The sequence below is a fragment of the Triticum dicoccoides genome, chromosome 1A (genome assembly GCF_002162155.2).
Source record: "Triticum dicoccoides isolate Atlit2015 ecotype Zavitan chromosome 1A, WEW_v2.0, whole genome shotgun sequence".
Lineage (NCBI taxonomy): Eukaryota > Viridiplantae > Streptophyta > Magnoliopsida > Poales > Poaceae > Triticum > Triticum dicoccoides.
In genome coordinates, this window is record NC_041380.1 from 56,241,880 (window position 1) to 56,258,473 (window position 16,594).

At 47.1% G+C, this 16,594-nt stretch overlaps 2 pseudogenes; both read left to right on the forward strand.

Moving 5' to 3' along the window:
- Positions 1 to 11,243: 11,243 nt before the first annotated feature.
- Positions 11,244 to 11,319, forward strand: LOC119296144 (annotated as a pseudogene).
- Positions 11,320 to 11,599: 280 nt separating this feature from the next.
- Positions 11,600 to 11,675, forward strand: LOC119296146 (annotated as a pseudogene).
- Positions 11,676 to 16,594: the final 4,919 nt, after the last annotated feature.

A 16,594-nucleotide genomic window follows, 5' to 3' on the forward strand; every position in this document is an offset into this window, starting at 1 on the left:
GAGAAAGTGTTGTCATCCGAGATTTATTATTATTGCTCGCTAGTTGATTATGCTATTGATATGAGTAAACTTGAGACCTAGGCGTTATTGCGAGTGTGGTTAGTTATAATCTTTGCTGAAAACTTGAATGATGGCTTTACATGTTTACAACAACAAGAGCAAACAAAGTTTGTAAAAGTTTTTCTTTATCACTTTCAGTTTGTCAACTAAATTGATTGAGGACAAGCAAAGGTTTAAGCTTGGGGGACTTGATACGTCTCCGTCGTATCTACTTTTCCAAACACTTTTGCCCTTGTTTTGTACTCTAACTTGCATGATTTGAATGGAACTAACCCGGACTTATGCTATTTTCAGCAGAATTACCATGGTGTTATTTATGTGCAGAAACAAACGTTCTCGGAATGACCTAAAACTTCACGGAGCAAATTTTTGGAAAATATAAAAAATACCTGCAAAAGATGAAGGCCAGGGGGCCCAGCACCTGTCCACGAGGGTGGGGGGCGCGCCTGCTCCCTGGGGTGCGCCCCCTACCTCGTGGGCCCCCTGGTGCCTCTCTGACTCCAACTCCAACTCCATATATTGTGTTTCAGGGAGAAAAAATTAGAGAGAAGAATTCATCGCGTTTTACAATATGGAGCCGCCGCCAAGCCCTAAAACCTTTCGGGAGAGCTGGTTTGGAGTCTGTTTGGGGCTCCGGAGAGGGGAATCCATCGCCAGCATCATCATCAACCATCCTCCATTACCAATTTCATGATGCTCACCGCCGTGCGTGAGTAATTCCATCGTAGGCTTGCTAGACGGTGATGGGTTGGATGAGATCTATCATGTAATCGAGTTAGTTTTGTTAGGGTTTGATCCCTAGTATCCACTATGTTCTGAGATTGATGTTGCTATGACTTTGCTATGCTTAATGCTTGTCACTAGGGCCCGAGTGCCATGATTTCAGATCTGAACCTATTATTTTTTCATCAATATATGAGAGTTCTTGATCCTATCTTGCAAGTCTATAGTCACCTATTATGTGTTATGATCCATTAACCCCGAAGTGACAATAATCGGGATACTTACCGGTGATGACCGTAGTTTGAGGAGTTCATGTATTCACTATGTGTTAATGCTTTGTTCCGGTACTCTATTAAAAGGAGGCCTTAATATCCCTTAGTTTCCGTAAGGACCCCACTGCCACGGGAGGGTAGGACAAAAGATGTCATGCAAGTTCTTTTCCATAAGCACGTATGACTATATTCGGTATACATGCCTACATTATATCAATGAACTGGAGCTAGTTCTGTGTCACCCTAGGTTATGACTGTTACATGTTGAACCACATCCGGCATAATTCTCCATCACTGATCCATTGCCTACGAGCTTTCCATATATTGCTCTCCGCTTATTTACTTTTCCGTTGCTATTGTTATCATCACTACAAAATACCAAAAACATTACTTTTACTACTGTTACCTTTTGCTACCGTTACCATTACTATCATATTACTTTGCTACTAAACACTTTGCTGCAGATATTAAGTTTCCAGGTGTGGTTGAATTGACAACTCAGCTGCTAATACTTGAGAATATTCTTTGGCTCCCGTTGTGTCGAATCAATAAATTTGGATTGAATACTCTACCCTCGAAAACTGTTGCGATCCCCTATACTTGTGGGTTATCAGGCTCCTACACATCTGCGCGTTTCCGGGAGCCCGACAGCGGGGCCATGGCAGGCAGACGTCCGCGCGCTGCCAGGAGGAGTTCTGCGGCGGCCATGGCTCCTCCTTCGCCGGGATTCCTGCACCCCTACTCCACAACTGCCACTCCAGCGGCCATGGCGGGCTCCTTGTCCTTATTCTCCCTGCACCCTGCAGCCGCGGACGCCCCCGCCTACCCGCCGACGTAGCCGTAACCGCCGAGTCAAGAGCGGCCCGGAGGCAGAGGAGGTATGGTGCGATGCGCAGTGGGAGGCGGCGTGGCCACGGAGGGCGCGACCGGTGGTGCTCAACGGGAAAGACGAGGCCCCAGATGGCGCCGGAGCAGGCAGTGCTCGCCGGGGAAGACGGGGCCCCAGACTGCGCTGGAGCAAGCGCCAGGGATTCTGGCATGGGGCGTGCCAGGAGCCTGATGGACGAAGACCTCGAGGAGCTCAAGGGGTGCGTGGATCTGGGTTTGATTTGCAGTAGCAGCAGAGCAGCAGACCCGGTAGATCGGCAGCCTTCCAATCTTTAAGACCAGAGAAGGCTTCTAAATAGCGCCGGAGCCAGGGTGCCTGCGGTTGGGGATTTTTGGGGGATGGGCGAGTGCGGAATCGACAAGCGGCGAGGGTTGGTCATATATTATGGAGGTGGCTGGGGAAGGCGCCGAATACGATACGTCTGATTCCTTCCAAAACTGCTTGCGCATGCCCAATAGGCAGTGACGGCCCGAGCCCGTGAACGAATGAAAGTTTTAAGTGTGTTGGATCAATTATAGACACCCAGTAATTAGTACCACCTCGTTTATATTACGATTTTGTCTATACAAATCGTAAAAGCGTATTATGACATGAGAAGAAGGCGTATTGTGACGGTGAACCCGACAAAGTCAATCTGTGCTTTATTATTATTAGGGAAAGATACAAGAAAGATTGAAGCCACCGTCTAAGCAACAACTGTCGCTACACCTATCCAATTGATGAAGGGATGCTGATAGCCTGGGCCTAATACCAAACAGACATCACAGCCAAACCTAAACATCTAAGACCTGAGGTCCCAACCAGGACGCCTGCCTGGAATGGGGCACCTACCAGGCCGGCGCACTCCTCAACCAGGACGCCTGCCGGGTATAAGGCCACCGCAGCCACCTGCCACGAGTCCATCTTTAGAGTTGTACTGTTGCATCTACCGTGCCAGGTCTCTCTGCCATCGATGCCACCACGACGCCAGACAGTGTCGTCCTCTTGCGCGAGTCCATCCTCCCACATCGAACTCCAAATCTGCACTACACCATGCCGTCAAGATCCGTAGCCATCAATGTGTAGAATGAAGCACCGCTCCACCAAAGAAGCCATCCGCTGGCCCCGCGAAGCCGAGTGCACCTCCAAGAATGCCGCCCCAAAGGGGGTTACGACACATGAATGCCGCCAACTTCCGATCAGCTGATCTAGGGTTTCCCCCAGAGGTATTGAGTGGAGTTGGGAGCTTCACCTCGATGATGCCTTCATGAAGGAAACGATGATAAGGGCATCGTCGTCACCGGCTCCCGTCATCAACCGAAGACTAGGTTTTCACCCGGATCCGTCCCAAGAAATCCTCCCAATAACCTGTGCATCGTCTCGACCGCCTTCAAAGCCCCAAATCCAGCCGCCTAGATCCGGTGACCAACCGCAGCAACAGTGCCACTGTGGTATCCCTGGCGCATCGGCCACTGTCTGAGAGTGCCACCACTGGAGCCTAGGAGGAGGGCTCCCACCCCTCCTAGCCAAGCCGTGAGAGCCGCCAAGAAGGATCCCGCATGCTCGTCACCGTATCTGATCCGAACCTCGCCGTCACAGATCCGCCTTGGATAGGGACTGCACCACGCCATGCCACAGCGGGAAGCCCTAGCGTCACCAGCCGCCGCCCCGGGATCCATAAAAACCTCGCCGCTACCACCGGCCAAGTTCCACCACCGCCGACCGGCCACTGCGACCTCACTGCCATGCAGCCGACGGATCTGGGCGAGGATAGCCATCCTCCCCGAGGACAGACGATCCAGCCTCTTCTCCGCGTACTCGCACGGGAAGCCACCGTGGACGCGTCCCCACCCCTCGCCAGATGCTGTGCACGTGACGCCCCGCCGCTGGCGAAGGTCGCCGCCACGAGGAGACCCGCACGCAGCCGCCACACAGCTCGGCGTCGATCCATCTGCAGCCGTGCCATGGGCCCGCCGCCGTCAAGATCGTCGCCGCGACGCCGCCAGTATCCGCGCGCCCCGGCGCCTCCACTTGGCTTGGTCGCTCCCGCGGGCCACGAACGCTAAGAGGGGAGAAGGCCCCCGCCGCCAGCCACCACGGGGGGCTTTGCCCCAGCGGCTCTGGCTGGCGGCGGCGGGGAAGGGGAGGAGGGGGAGGGCTAGCGGCAAAAGGTGGTAGCGCCGCCCGCGTCGCCCGCGGGAGGGGCGACGCGAGGGCTAGGGCTAGGGTTGGGGGCAGGTGTGTCGCCCGCGGGATGTTTGATTTGTACCATTGAAAATAATAGGATTTTTTCCTTAAAATCCACTTATGCTAGATCTAATTAAAAATAATAATCCACTCAAACCTTTTGAAAATAATCTTACATTTTTGTTCACTAATAATACTGAAGATTGCATGACACTTTAATTTGATTTTTTTGCATTTCTTCACTTTTTTGTGGATCAATGAGGCACTAAAACTCAGGGGCTAGATCATTGCGGTCCCGGCAGCCAAAAAATCTCTCCTTCCCCATCACCAGTCGGGCTGACTATGTGTCCCACCAAGAACGGGCGGCCCATCGTGGGTAGGAGAGGATAAGGGCCACCGAGGCCCGTATCACGGCGTAAATGACAGCGGCGGAGGCGGCTGATGCGGCAGCGTGGGCGGCCGCAGAGGAGGAAGCCATCCGCGCCCGCATTGTGAAGAAACGGTAGCGGAGAAACACGTGCGCTCTCGCTTGAGAGAAGAACCAGACGGTCTGTGCCATGGCCGGACTGCCATCAAAGGAGGAGAAGGAGGACAACGATGACAACGATCAGATCCGGCTTGATCTCTACTGCATTTTTGACCGGCACCGGGAAGGGCAAGGACAGTCATGGATGATCTCCACCATAGACAAACATGCCAAATTTTGGTAGTTCGATGGCATGTTAGTGGTGATGGAGTAGCTGGACGATGTGTGTGATGCATCAACGCAGTTGCATGAGTTTGTATGGATTTGATATATGATAATTGAGGTGTCCGGTTGTGAGAAGGCAAATTTGAGACTTGACCGGTCAGCATTCACGGACGCGCCCAGGCATTTGAGGTGTCGGATTTGCAAAGTCTGGGTGTAGATGCTCTTGGGACATCTACATCTGTATATTAAAAATATGGCCCCTCAAGCGTCCGCGGACGCACCTGGGCGCGTCTGCGGGCAGTGACCGGGACACACCTCATTTTGTTGTGTCTCCACTCATGTATCTCAAATGCGGCATTTCATATCCATGCAACACATGCACATATGGAACAAACGCACGTAGATCTTTGGGCTAGCAGCAAATCTAGTTAACTCGAACAAATTGTAGCATAAACGATCATCGGAGAGCCCAAAGATGCATTCTTAAATGGACAGTACTCTAAACATACGATAATAGGGAAGGATGGAGGAAATCACCATTTTCTTGTTGGCCCCTCCCCTTGCGGTCGACGGTGCCGTTTTGGCCTTTGATGTAGGTGTCGACTACCGGAGGGTCATCGTGGGAGGAGGAGGAGGTTGATCCATTGTCGGAGTTGTCCGACAGCTCCATGTGCTCCCTGGCAAGTCCCCGGAGCAAGTGTTCCTGCTCCTGGGCGTGCCTCCTCACCTTCGCCAATGCCTCGCGCTCTGAGAGCTCGATAGCGAGCTGGAGTGCTTTGGTGTTCTTCTGCCGCAGCCGCCGTGCATTCGTCTCCGTCGTTGTCAGGGACCGTCGGAGAACAGATGCAATGAGCGTGTCCTCAGGATCGACCGGCGCGCGCGAGTGCCCGGCACCTCGCCAATGCGTCGCCCACCGTCATGGCCTATCTCGCACGTTGCCACTCGCGCCAAGCTGCCCACACCTTTGACTCGAGCGTCCTCGACTGACCCAGCGCCAGCAAGGGCACAAGCACCCAACAATGCCCGTGGATGCTCTCAGGAGGTTGAATGGACGGGGCGGGGTGGCGTACCTGGAGTGAGGCCGCACAGGCGGCACTCTGACCGGTGCCGTGTGCCGGACGGGAGGGTCTAGCAACATCGCCCGCACTGCGACACAGGCGAAGGGGGATGGCACATCATTCGGTGAGCTCCCACCGATGTTGCCGCCCTGACCTAGACGGGAGCGGCGCAGAGCAATCACTACAAGAAATATGTCAACTAGTGACATTCTTTCAGTGACCCTGGAAAAATTGGTCATATATCTATGACCATTTCAGACCAATTGGTCAAAAGCTGTTCGGGGGGCTCCAAACCTAAACTATAACGACCATTTTGGTCAGAAAGGTCGTAATTTCCTTACACGAAATGGTCATAAAGCAGATAGCACTGGTCTGCTGCCTTATTTCTAGCTGATCATGACCAATATAGATGGTCATAACCTTGTAAATTGTGGTGGGTTGCTATGACTAGGCGCCACCTCATCAGTTTTGCCTATGTGTCATGTCCATGTGGCAGTTTTTGCCCTAGGTTGTGAAGCAACCTATATTTCTGTCATTCCCAAAATTCCCAAAAAAATCTCATAAATTCTTTGGGTCATATCTTCATCAAATATGTAAAAATCCTTCCTTGCCTAGTTCAAAACTAATTCAACAATATTAATTTTCCTATTCTGTTCACAACAGCACTTTATGAAGGAAGTGCTATTTATATATTCTTGATCGCCCTCGGAATTTTTGGGCACTCTTTCCTATCCAAATCATTACCGCATGACAAAATTCAGCTCCATTTGCCTAGCAAATCTTCCTCGGCAAATTTCCAAAGTTTTTGTCCACCTAGAAGCATTGTGAAGGAAGTACCTTTTTTATATATCGAAATGACATGAAATTTATACAGTTCCTTCATATGCCCAAATTATCACCCTCCTCCAAATTGTGGCTCAGTCAAATCATCTATGTGAGCCCAGATTCAATTTATATTTTATGGCCAAATTGGCACGTTGCAAAGCAAGTGTTATATAGACCCCTCCTATTACCCTCAAACTTTTCGGGCACTCTTCCATACCCAAATCATTGCCACATGATAATATTCAGCTCAATTTTCCTAGTAAATCTTTCTCTAGAAATTTTCAAAGTTTCTACCTCGAGAGAAGCTTTGTGAAGTAAGTACTAGCTAGGCTTACCCAAATGATCTTAAAATTTACCAGCGCATGACCATACCTATTTAACTCACCTACACCAATTTTTAGCTCATTTCATTCATCCAATCTCTCTCACTAGTTTTCCCAAGTTTTTGTCCATAGAAGAGCATTGTGAAGGAAGTACTACTTTGCCATGTCCAAATGGTATCAATTTCCTACAATGCTTTCCTATGCCCAAATAACCATCCTCCACCAAATTTCAGCTCAATCCATTCATTATTTTGAGCCCAGCTTCAACATTCATATTTTTGTCTAGCGTGGTACTTTGCAAAGCAAGTATGACCTAGGATCCTCCTTTTGAGCTAAAAATTTGTGAAGACATTCTTATTAGTAGATGATCATCCTCAGCCAAAACTCACGCCCATTGGCCATGTGCATTTCCCGTACCGCTAATCAAACACTTGGCTGCTTATTCATGTTTGAGCATCGATCGGTCTCCTCGTGAGAATCTTATGTTGTGATTTTCTTCATAGCACCTACCTGGGGAGTGCCCAACCCACTAGACATGCCTAGGCTGCCCAGAACACATGGCAACACCACGGTCACACGGTGACCACGAGGCGGGCATGCGAGTTTACGCGCTCTAGAGTTGGGGGCCTCGGCCACCGCCCAAACCTCAACGTATCGCCACCAAACCATGTATTTATGATTAAATAGGTACTTATGTAACTAGCACTGATTTTTGGAAAAAATAAATAGCAAACTATGAGGCAGCTGCAGTTCAAATTTGACCCGCTTCCTACTGAATCGGGGAATTTGTCTTTTTCACCATAGGTGGATCAAAACTTTTGACACCCAACCATTTTGTCAATTGTGCATTATATATGGCCTAGTATTTTATAAAATTTATTAGGTCCAATTTTGCAACAAACATATGGTAGGTCCTTCACAAGAAAACTCATTTTGGGCACTCGGAAAAATGGAAAATGAAGTTTTCATGCAAAGAAAATGAAAACTTCCTTAGGCAACATTGTTTGGAATTCCAAGATGCACCCTTTTGGACAATATGAGATCATTTGAACAAACTATGCCATGAATGCGGCCATAAGATTGATCATTTGGCTTGAAAGCCATGAATCTTCACGCATGATAGCTCATTTCTGATAACACTTTTTTTTAAATAATTACCATATTACAAATTAATAATTTTTGCTGGTAATTTGGCCACATATGATGAAACAATGCGAATGTTTTCCAATTTTTTGATTTTTTTGAATTTTTCATGCCCGTTTCAAAATGTGGTCAAAACGGCGGGAATGACCGTTCCTAGCTAGTGGTTGAGTCTTGGATTTTTTTGGTGTTTCTCTGATTAAATAGGTATTTATCTAACTAGAAATGATTTTTGGAAAAAATAAAGAGCAAACTATAAGGCAGCTGCAGTTCAAATTTGACCCGCTTCCAACTGAATCGGCGGGAATTTGTCTTTTTCATCAGATGTGGATCAAAACTTTTTACACCCAACCATTTGGTCAATTGTGCATTAAATATGGCCTAGTATTTTAGAAAAATTATTAGGTCCAATTTTGCAACAAATATATGGTAGGTCCTTCACAAAAAAACTCATTTTGGGCACTCGGAAAATGGAAAATGGTTTTTCCATGCACAGAAAATGAAAACTTCCTTAGGCAACATTGTTTGTCATTCCAAGATGCACCCTTGTGCACGATATGAGATCATTTGAACAAACTATACCATGAATGTGGCCATAAGATTGATCATTTGGCTTGAAAGCCATGAATCTTCACACATGATAGCTCATTTCTGAGAACACTTTTTTAAAATAATTACCGTATTACAAGTTTATTATTTTTCCTGGAAACTTGGTCACATATAATGACACAATGCGGAGGTTTTCCAATTTTTTGATTTTTTTGAATTATTTATGCCCGTTTCAAAATGCGGTCAAAACGCCAGGAATGACCGTTCCTAGCTAGTGGTTGAATCTTGTAATTTTTTTGGTGTTTCTCTGATTAAATAGATACTTATGTACCTAGAAATGATTTTTGGAAAAAATAAAGAGCAAACTACGAGGTAGACATAGTTCAAATTTGATCCGCTTCCAACTGAATCGGCGGGAATTTGTCTTTTTCACGAGAGGTGGATCAAAACTTTTGACACCCAACCATTTGATCAATTGTACATTAAATATGGCCTAGTATTTTACAAAATTGATTTGTTACAATTTTGCAAGAAATATTTGGTAGGTTCTTCACAAAAAAGTTCATTTTGGGCACTCAAAAAATGGAAAATGATTTTTTCGTGGATCAAAAGCATTTTACATAAAATCATTTGGTCAATTATACATAAAATTTGGTCTAATACATAGAGTTGGTAGGTTCATCACAACAAAACTATTTTTTATACTTCAACAATGAAAAATGCTTTTCTCCTGCAAAAGAACTTATTTTAATCAATTACGACCTATTTATATGGTCATAAAGTCATCAAGGCCTTTATTGCATTCTGATTGGTCCACGAGCACCTCACGCGGATCATGCCCGACCATCGTTGGATAGGCCCGGATCCGACGGCAGCCCTCTTCCCCCACCCCCTCTACCGCTCATCCCTCTCATCCCCCTCCCGAATCGGCGCAGCTCCCTCTCCACTCGTCCAAACCCTAGTCGCGCCCTCCTCCGTGCGCCGCCGCCCCCATCGATTCCGCCCAACACTGCCGTCCCCCTCCACTCGCTCTCCTCCATGAGCCGGATCCCCACCTCCTCCGGCTCCCCTTCCACTCACTCTCCCGGATTTCGCACACCCACAGCCGCCTCCCTCTCCCTCCCTCAAATCGACGCCGCCACAGCTTCCCGTCGCCGGCGGCGGCGCCCTTCCTTCCTCGCCCTCTCCTCCTTCCCTCCTCATGGCCGCCTCCACCACGCCACAAACCCCGGCGACGGCCTCGTGTAGATCCCATCCTGCTCCGCGTCGCCGCTCTCCCGGCCATCTCTCCGTTCCCCCATAGCCACACCTCATCCTCCTCCCCCTCCCCCGGTCCCGTCCCCAGCCCCGCCCAGATGGGGACGGGACTCTCGCCGCTGCACGCAGACGCAGAGGAGGAGAGGGAGTCGACGAGCAATGGTGGCTGGGACTGGCCGGGTGCTGCTGCTGCTGCTGGCCATGGCGGCGGCGCTCGCGGAGGCGCTCCTCTACACCGCGCCCTTCTCCAAGGTGAGCAGCACCTCACGCCCCTCGAATCTGCATGCGGCGGTATGGTGGCGGAGGCTGACGGGTGTTCGTTGTTTTTGCGTGCGTGCAGAGCCTCGGCGGGGAAGGGTGCAGCCTGCTCCCGCACGGCCACTTCTGGATCGCCAACCAGTGGGTCGTCGCGCTCGGCCGCATCAGGCCCGCCGCAGGTACTCCGCCCCTTCCCCTCTCCCTCCCTTCCATTGCTCCTCCATCGTCCCGGCGTTGACGGTTGACCCCCCGCTTCCATCCATATCTGGTGGAAATGCATGAGAAAAAGTCAAAACCGATACGTGATTGGCCTGTATGTGTGTGTTTGTGTGCAGTTGAGGTGAAGGAATAGCTGATCAACGCCATCGCCGTGGGGGACTATCGGAGCTTCGTGCTCCGCCGCCCGCTCGTCGACTACGGGGACGCCATCATCATGCCCGGCCTCATCGACGTGTAAGCGCCCACACACAATGGTGGGTCACTGAATCAATCAATTACATTTACCGGGGTGGCAGTTAACAACTCTAAGGGTTTCATGGTGGTGTTGTATCTTCAGGCACGCCATGGCCTTCTAGATCTCGGCGTGCGTCTTATATGTGTGTTTGATGTTGACGTCACTTGTGGTTTTGCAGGGTTCTGAGGCTGCAGCCTGGGCACCATCAGGGTATGCTGTTTCCATGTCATGTTTCTTCAGTGCTCAATAGTTGCTAGTGCGACTGCTACCAGTCTGTTAAGACTGGTCTTTATGTAATGCTAAACTAAAATGTGTCTAGTTATACTAATCATTCTATGAAAGTTTAGTCTGATTTGCTGGTACTCTAATAGATATGCCTTCAGCTTTTGTCATATAAACTCTCCTGGTGGTAAATGATTTGGTCTGCATTATAAAAATGTTTATGATGATTCCCACGGTTTTTAGAAACCAGTCACAGTTCATGCTTTATAGTACTGTGTAGAATTTTGTTTGCTGATGCTCAGAATCATTGTTTTACATATGTTACTTGTGATGTTCTGCTGGTTGAGATGTGCATGATCTGGGTGATGAAGAAAATCGTTCGGACTCCCACTGATTTTTCATGATTATTACAACCAGATACTTCTGACGGATCATGCCATCTCTTGGACTACATATGTACTCCTTTATTATTGAGCAAATACTTTCCTTTGATTTTTTGCAAACCTCTTAGCAGTACTTTTTCTATCCTCTTTTTTGTGTTCTGCTGGCTGATGAGATGTGCATTACCTGGGTGATGAAGAAAATCGACGGGTCACGCCATCTCCTGAAGTACATTTGCACATTTTTACTGCTTTAGACTGGCTGTACATGCATTCCTTCATTGGTTATGAACCTTATTGCTCATTGTGTTCTGTTGGGTTGAACTGCATGATTCCGGGTGATGAAGAAAATTGTTCGGATTCCCACTGATATTTCATGATTAGTGTAACCAGCTACTTCTGATGGATGAAACCATGTATTAGTTTCAGGTGAATCGTAGCTTTGCTATTGCTTCATTTCATCTGAGACAGGCATGAAATTGAACTGCACTTGATGCAGCGCCATTATGGTCCCTGAAATTAGCTTCTGTTATTGAATTTTTTATTTCCTCACGTGAGAACAACAGTATCATCATATTCTAGCAGGCCCTTTGTTTGTTTCTGTGAGCTTGCCTCTGTGGCTAGCACATATCATATGTGATCCATGCTGTCTCTTTTCCGCCCACTGAAGCTTGGAGCAAAGTGGCATATTACTTTTGTGATAACTAAGAGAACTGCGAGGCTTTTTTTTCTACTTTGGCATATAATATTAGAATTAATACTATTTTTATTTGAAATTTGTTATTAGGCTATTAGCGCGAAACTTTCAAGTTATAACTATCCTTGCATTTCTTACTCCAATTGTGAAAGGACTATATATAGTCTGTGTGCTTCTGTGAATATATTTGAGTACATTTTTATCATGCTGCTATAATATGTAATGTAGTTTTCGAAGCATGTCTGCTGTTGTAAGTTGCCACTCTGTCTTAATGCATATGTTGTAGGGACTCGCTCACTGAAAAATCTTGCAAGAATCATGTGATCATCTTTTTACGAAAAGTGGCACAGTTTCAGTTAGTTATGAGTTATGACTAAACTGATATGTCGATGCCCATAACTCTAAGTTAAGTTTGCCGGAAACCATAGCCACGCTCTCTGTTTTATTGATGAAACCTTTGCACTTTGCAAATCAGGTGGACTACATAGCCAGCGACCAGCGAGCGCATGGGTGGCGCAAGTGGTGACGGAGAGCGGCCGGAGACTATAATTGAGCTTGTGCTGGTGCTGCTGATCCTGCTTGGATGGGCATGCTGCCTCTTCCATGTGGACTACATGAAAACTATGGTGAGCTCTCTGCTCCCTGCATCTTATAGTAGTTGGCCTGAGATTATAGTTGGGCTGGAAATGAACTTCTTTAGTTTGATTTGTAAGATATAATACCAGTCTAAATCAGTGGATCATGGGTGATATACTATCTGCTTTCTTTTAGCAAATCTGTATTAAGTACCGAGTACTTGTATGTACATAAACATTTTCATGTCCAGAACCATGACTGTACATACTCGTATGAAAATCATTCACAACCTTTGTTCACTAGTTCCAACTAGTAATCGTGTATATATACGTAGGCTCCACCCCTGATGTGCTTTAGGCGTTAAATCTGTGTGTATATACGATCTTCTTGATGCATGTATAACGCGACACACACATCAGGAAATCTGAATAACTTTGACATAGTTGCTCTGTTATCTTGCACTGAGTTGATACTTGTCATTTTCCCTTTCCAAATATATCTCAGGCTTGCTGTTATGAGAATGTTATATGCATGGTTTCTTATTAGATCTAAAATTCTGCAGCTATTTTTCATTGTTAGGAGAATGTTATATGCACGACTTCACTTGATTATATTCCTAACTTTTCTGATTTATAACACGCAGATTTTGGCCTTCATTCGTCAAAAGTTGGTGTACGAGGAACTCCAGGAGAATAATCCCAAAGAAAACCCTGGAGCTGGAGCTGGCCATATTAATATTTAGTTGTATTTTATAGTTGAATACCTGATTTATAATGCCATGATTGTAAAGTACTTTGGTTGTCGTTTAAAATTTTATGTATTATTGGCTCCGTTTGAATCAAGTTATTTGTTGTGTGTTATGTGTTATTTGAATCAAGTACATCCGGCTTGACAAGTGGCACAAATAGAGAACTGACGTGCGGCACCAAAACAGCACACTTGGGTCCCATTTCACTAGTGGGTCCTTTAAAATGGGAAAGAAACAAAATAAATCTGACAAGGGGACCTAATTGGATGACCTGACTAGTGGGACCTGGTTCAAAATGGATTGTAAAAAGGCCGAGGCCCAAATAAGAAATGGCAGCAAAAAGGCTAAAGGCCTAGAAATCAAAGGCTGAATTGTTGGGCCAGACCCATGTAGCTAATAAAAGCACAGGAAAAAAATACATTAAGAAGGCCGAATTGTTGGGCTAGGCCCATGTAGAAAACTGAATTGGACTGGGCTGATTCTTGTGCCACATCAGCTTGCCACGCTGGATGCCTACGTGGCCTGTGAAGGCTGCTAGTGACCAAAACAATACAGTAGGCATATTTTGGTCATAAACGTCCACGACCTTCTCACAGAGAAGGTCATTAATTTCAGTTTACGACCGCCAGTTTTTGACCTTCTGTTTTTGGTCACAAAAAGGTCGCAAATGAAAAATAATGATCTTTCAGTGACCAATAGTCAAGGTCACAAGTTAACATATTTCTTGTAGTGAATGCGGAGAGTGAGCGGATCGACGTCCCTCTCATCGCCGTTGGAGCCGGAGCCGCTGCGGTCGTCGGCCATAGATCAGAGTGGGAAGAGGAAAGGACGAATCGGAAAGAGGAGAGACGGAGAGAGTAGAGTGGACTAAGGTCTATGGTTCATCGGATAGGATATATGTGGGGTTGTGATGGGCCGGGCTGACGTGACGGACGTGCCTGGACCGCTTCATATTTAGGCTGGATATGAAGGATGCCGGTCCGACTGAACGTTTGAGGCGTCTGTCTGGATTAAAAAAAATCATAACCGATCACTGATCAGACAGGCCATCCAAACATTTGAGGAGGGTTTGTGGCGTCCCGTTGTAGATGCTCTTAGGCCTTAAAAAAGACAATAAAACCACGGAAGCTGGATGGATTGGGAACAAAAGATTACTGCAAAATGCAGAAGCTCCGTGCGCGCCATAGGACAACAATTATGTAGAAGGGACAACAAAGCAAGAGGGCGAAAGAACAACGAGCCAATGAAAAACGCCGTCTGTGGTGCGCTCAGGCAGAGCCGGAAACGCCGTCGGTCGCAGCCAAAGGAATAATCAGAAGCTCGTGCAAGGCTCCCTCCGTGAGTGAAGAACGGTTTTCATTCCACCTCACTTCCACCTACTCCGCGGGTTCGGCCGGTCGACATGGTGTGCTGCGTCCTGCCTCCATGGATGGATGGATTCCCCAAAACCGTGAAAGTTGTTGTTGATCCACTCGATTCAGTCATTGCACGCTAAAGGAAACGCCAAAGCTGCCACCAAGACCGGACAGTACAACCAGTCCTCCGGGTGCCCCCACCGGTTTTACTTTTCAGATGCCTGGACCCCTGACCGGCTGGGCCTGGGCCGGTCTACATTTCCGCACCAAACTTTCCGGCAGTTTCTTAATCGCTTTATCGTGCGCCTGCAGCACACGCCGCTACAGTAGTACTTGTAGGATGTGGTACCACACAAGAAATCTACACCCTTGGATCCTCACCGAAACTGCAAAAAAAGAGAGAAGGAAAACAAATAATTCCTCCAAAAGAAATTCTTAAACATTGAAGCTCTTTAACTCAAAATGAAATAACACTGTTCATCCAGAATTAATGAAAGAAAGCTTCAGATTTGGTGTCACCTCCAATGTTGCTTTTCTTTTCCCGGTTAGGTTCCATGTTCCAATCCGCTACCAGCAAAGAGATGTACCATCCCCCTCCCTCTCCCTCTCCTCCCCCATCCAGCTCAAAAAATGTCTTGCGTTGCTTTGGCTTAAAGTTAAGGGAAGAGCAGGATTAGCACAAGATTAGGTCTAGAGGGTGTATTAAAAGGCAAAGCAAAAGCTGCAGGCCACCTAATATTCTTCTGGGCTACTAGTATACTGGATGGATGGATCTGGGGCCTCTGCTGCCACATCTCCAGTGCCAGTCCAAATTATCCAATAAGCTTTGCAAATTAACCTGCTGTTAGAATATATACACTACACTACACTGCTCCTCTATTGGCAGAGGGAAGAAGCAGCAGCAGTATCTTCCCTAAAAAAATTGAGGTGGCAGCGGTGCTAAAATCTAAAATTGATTTGGATATTCTCATAGGTTGTTGTTAACTATTTGGAGCTTGTGTGTAGTTAATGTGAGGTGTCTGAGAGGTAGCACTGGTACTGTACTTTGGTTGCTTGCTCTGTGTTTTCCGGGCGTTTGCTTGTGAGAACCGGTAATAGGAAACTGCTAGGTAAAGGCACCCTAGTCCAATCCAACAAGTCTAAACTTTTCTAAATAGAAAAGGAACTTTTCTCAACAGCAACAAAAAACTGAAGTAATTCTAATAGCAATATTGTACTAATAAATACAACCTCCGTCCTGAATCACTTATCTTAAATTTATCAAAATACAGATGTACTACTACTCTAGTGTTAAAAAACGTCTTACATTATGAGACGGAAGAAGTATCTAGTTTAGTGTTAGATAGATATATTCGTATCTAGATAAATCTAAAGACAACTCTAATTTGAAACAAAGGGAGCATGTATTAACATTTGCATATAACCAATTAATGTTTCAAGAAATGCTTAATTTTTCGCATCATACTGTAAATGTTTTCACATACGCAAATCAATTAACATTAACCTTTGAATTACTCTATTCCAAATTGAGGGACGTGAAAATTCCTGCCCAAACTGGGCGCCAGGTGTGCCCCAATTTCACCTCAGTTTCCGCGTCGGCGGTCGTTGCCGGATCAGATCTCCGCGATCCCAGACCCAGAGGCAAGCATGTCTGAACCGAACAGCACACCGCAACCTCGACAGTGAAAGAGATGAATCAATGGCGGAGGTGAAAACCCAGTAGCTGTTGAGGGACAGGCAAGTGTCACCGCACTCCTCCCGCCCTCTTTAAACGCCACCCTCACCAACCCACCCCCAACGCCATTGCCGTTTTCACCCCCCACCACAGCTCCACCGAGCAAGGATTCACCACCCCCCTCCCCTACCCCCGTCGCTCCTACCACCTTCCATCCTGATCTCCTCCTCCTCCTTCTTCTTCCCCACACCCTTCCCCAGGCGGACACATTCCTCC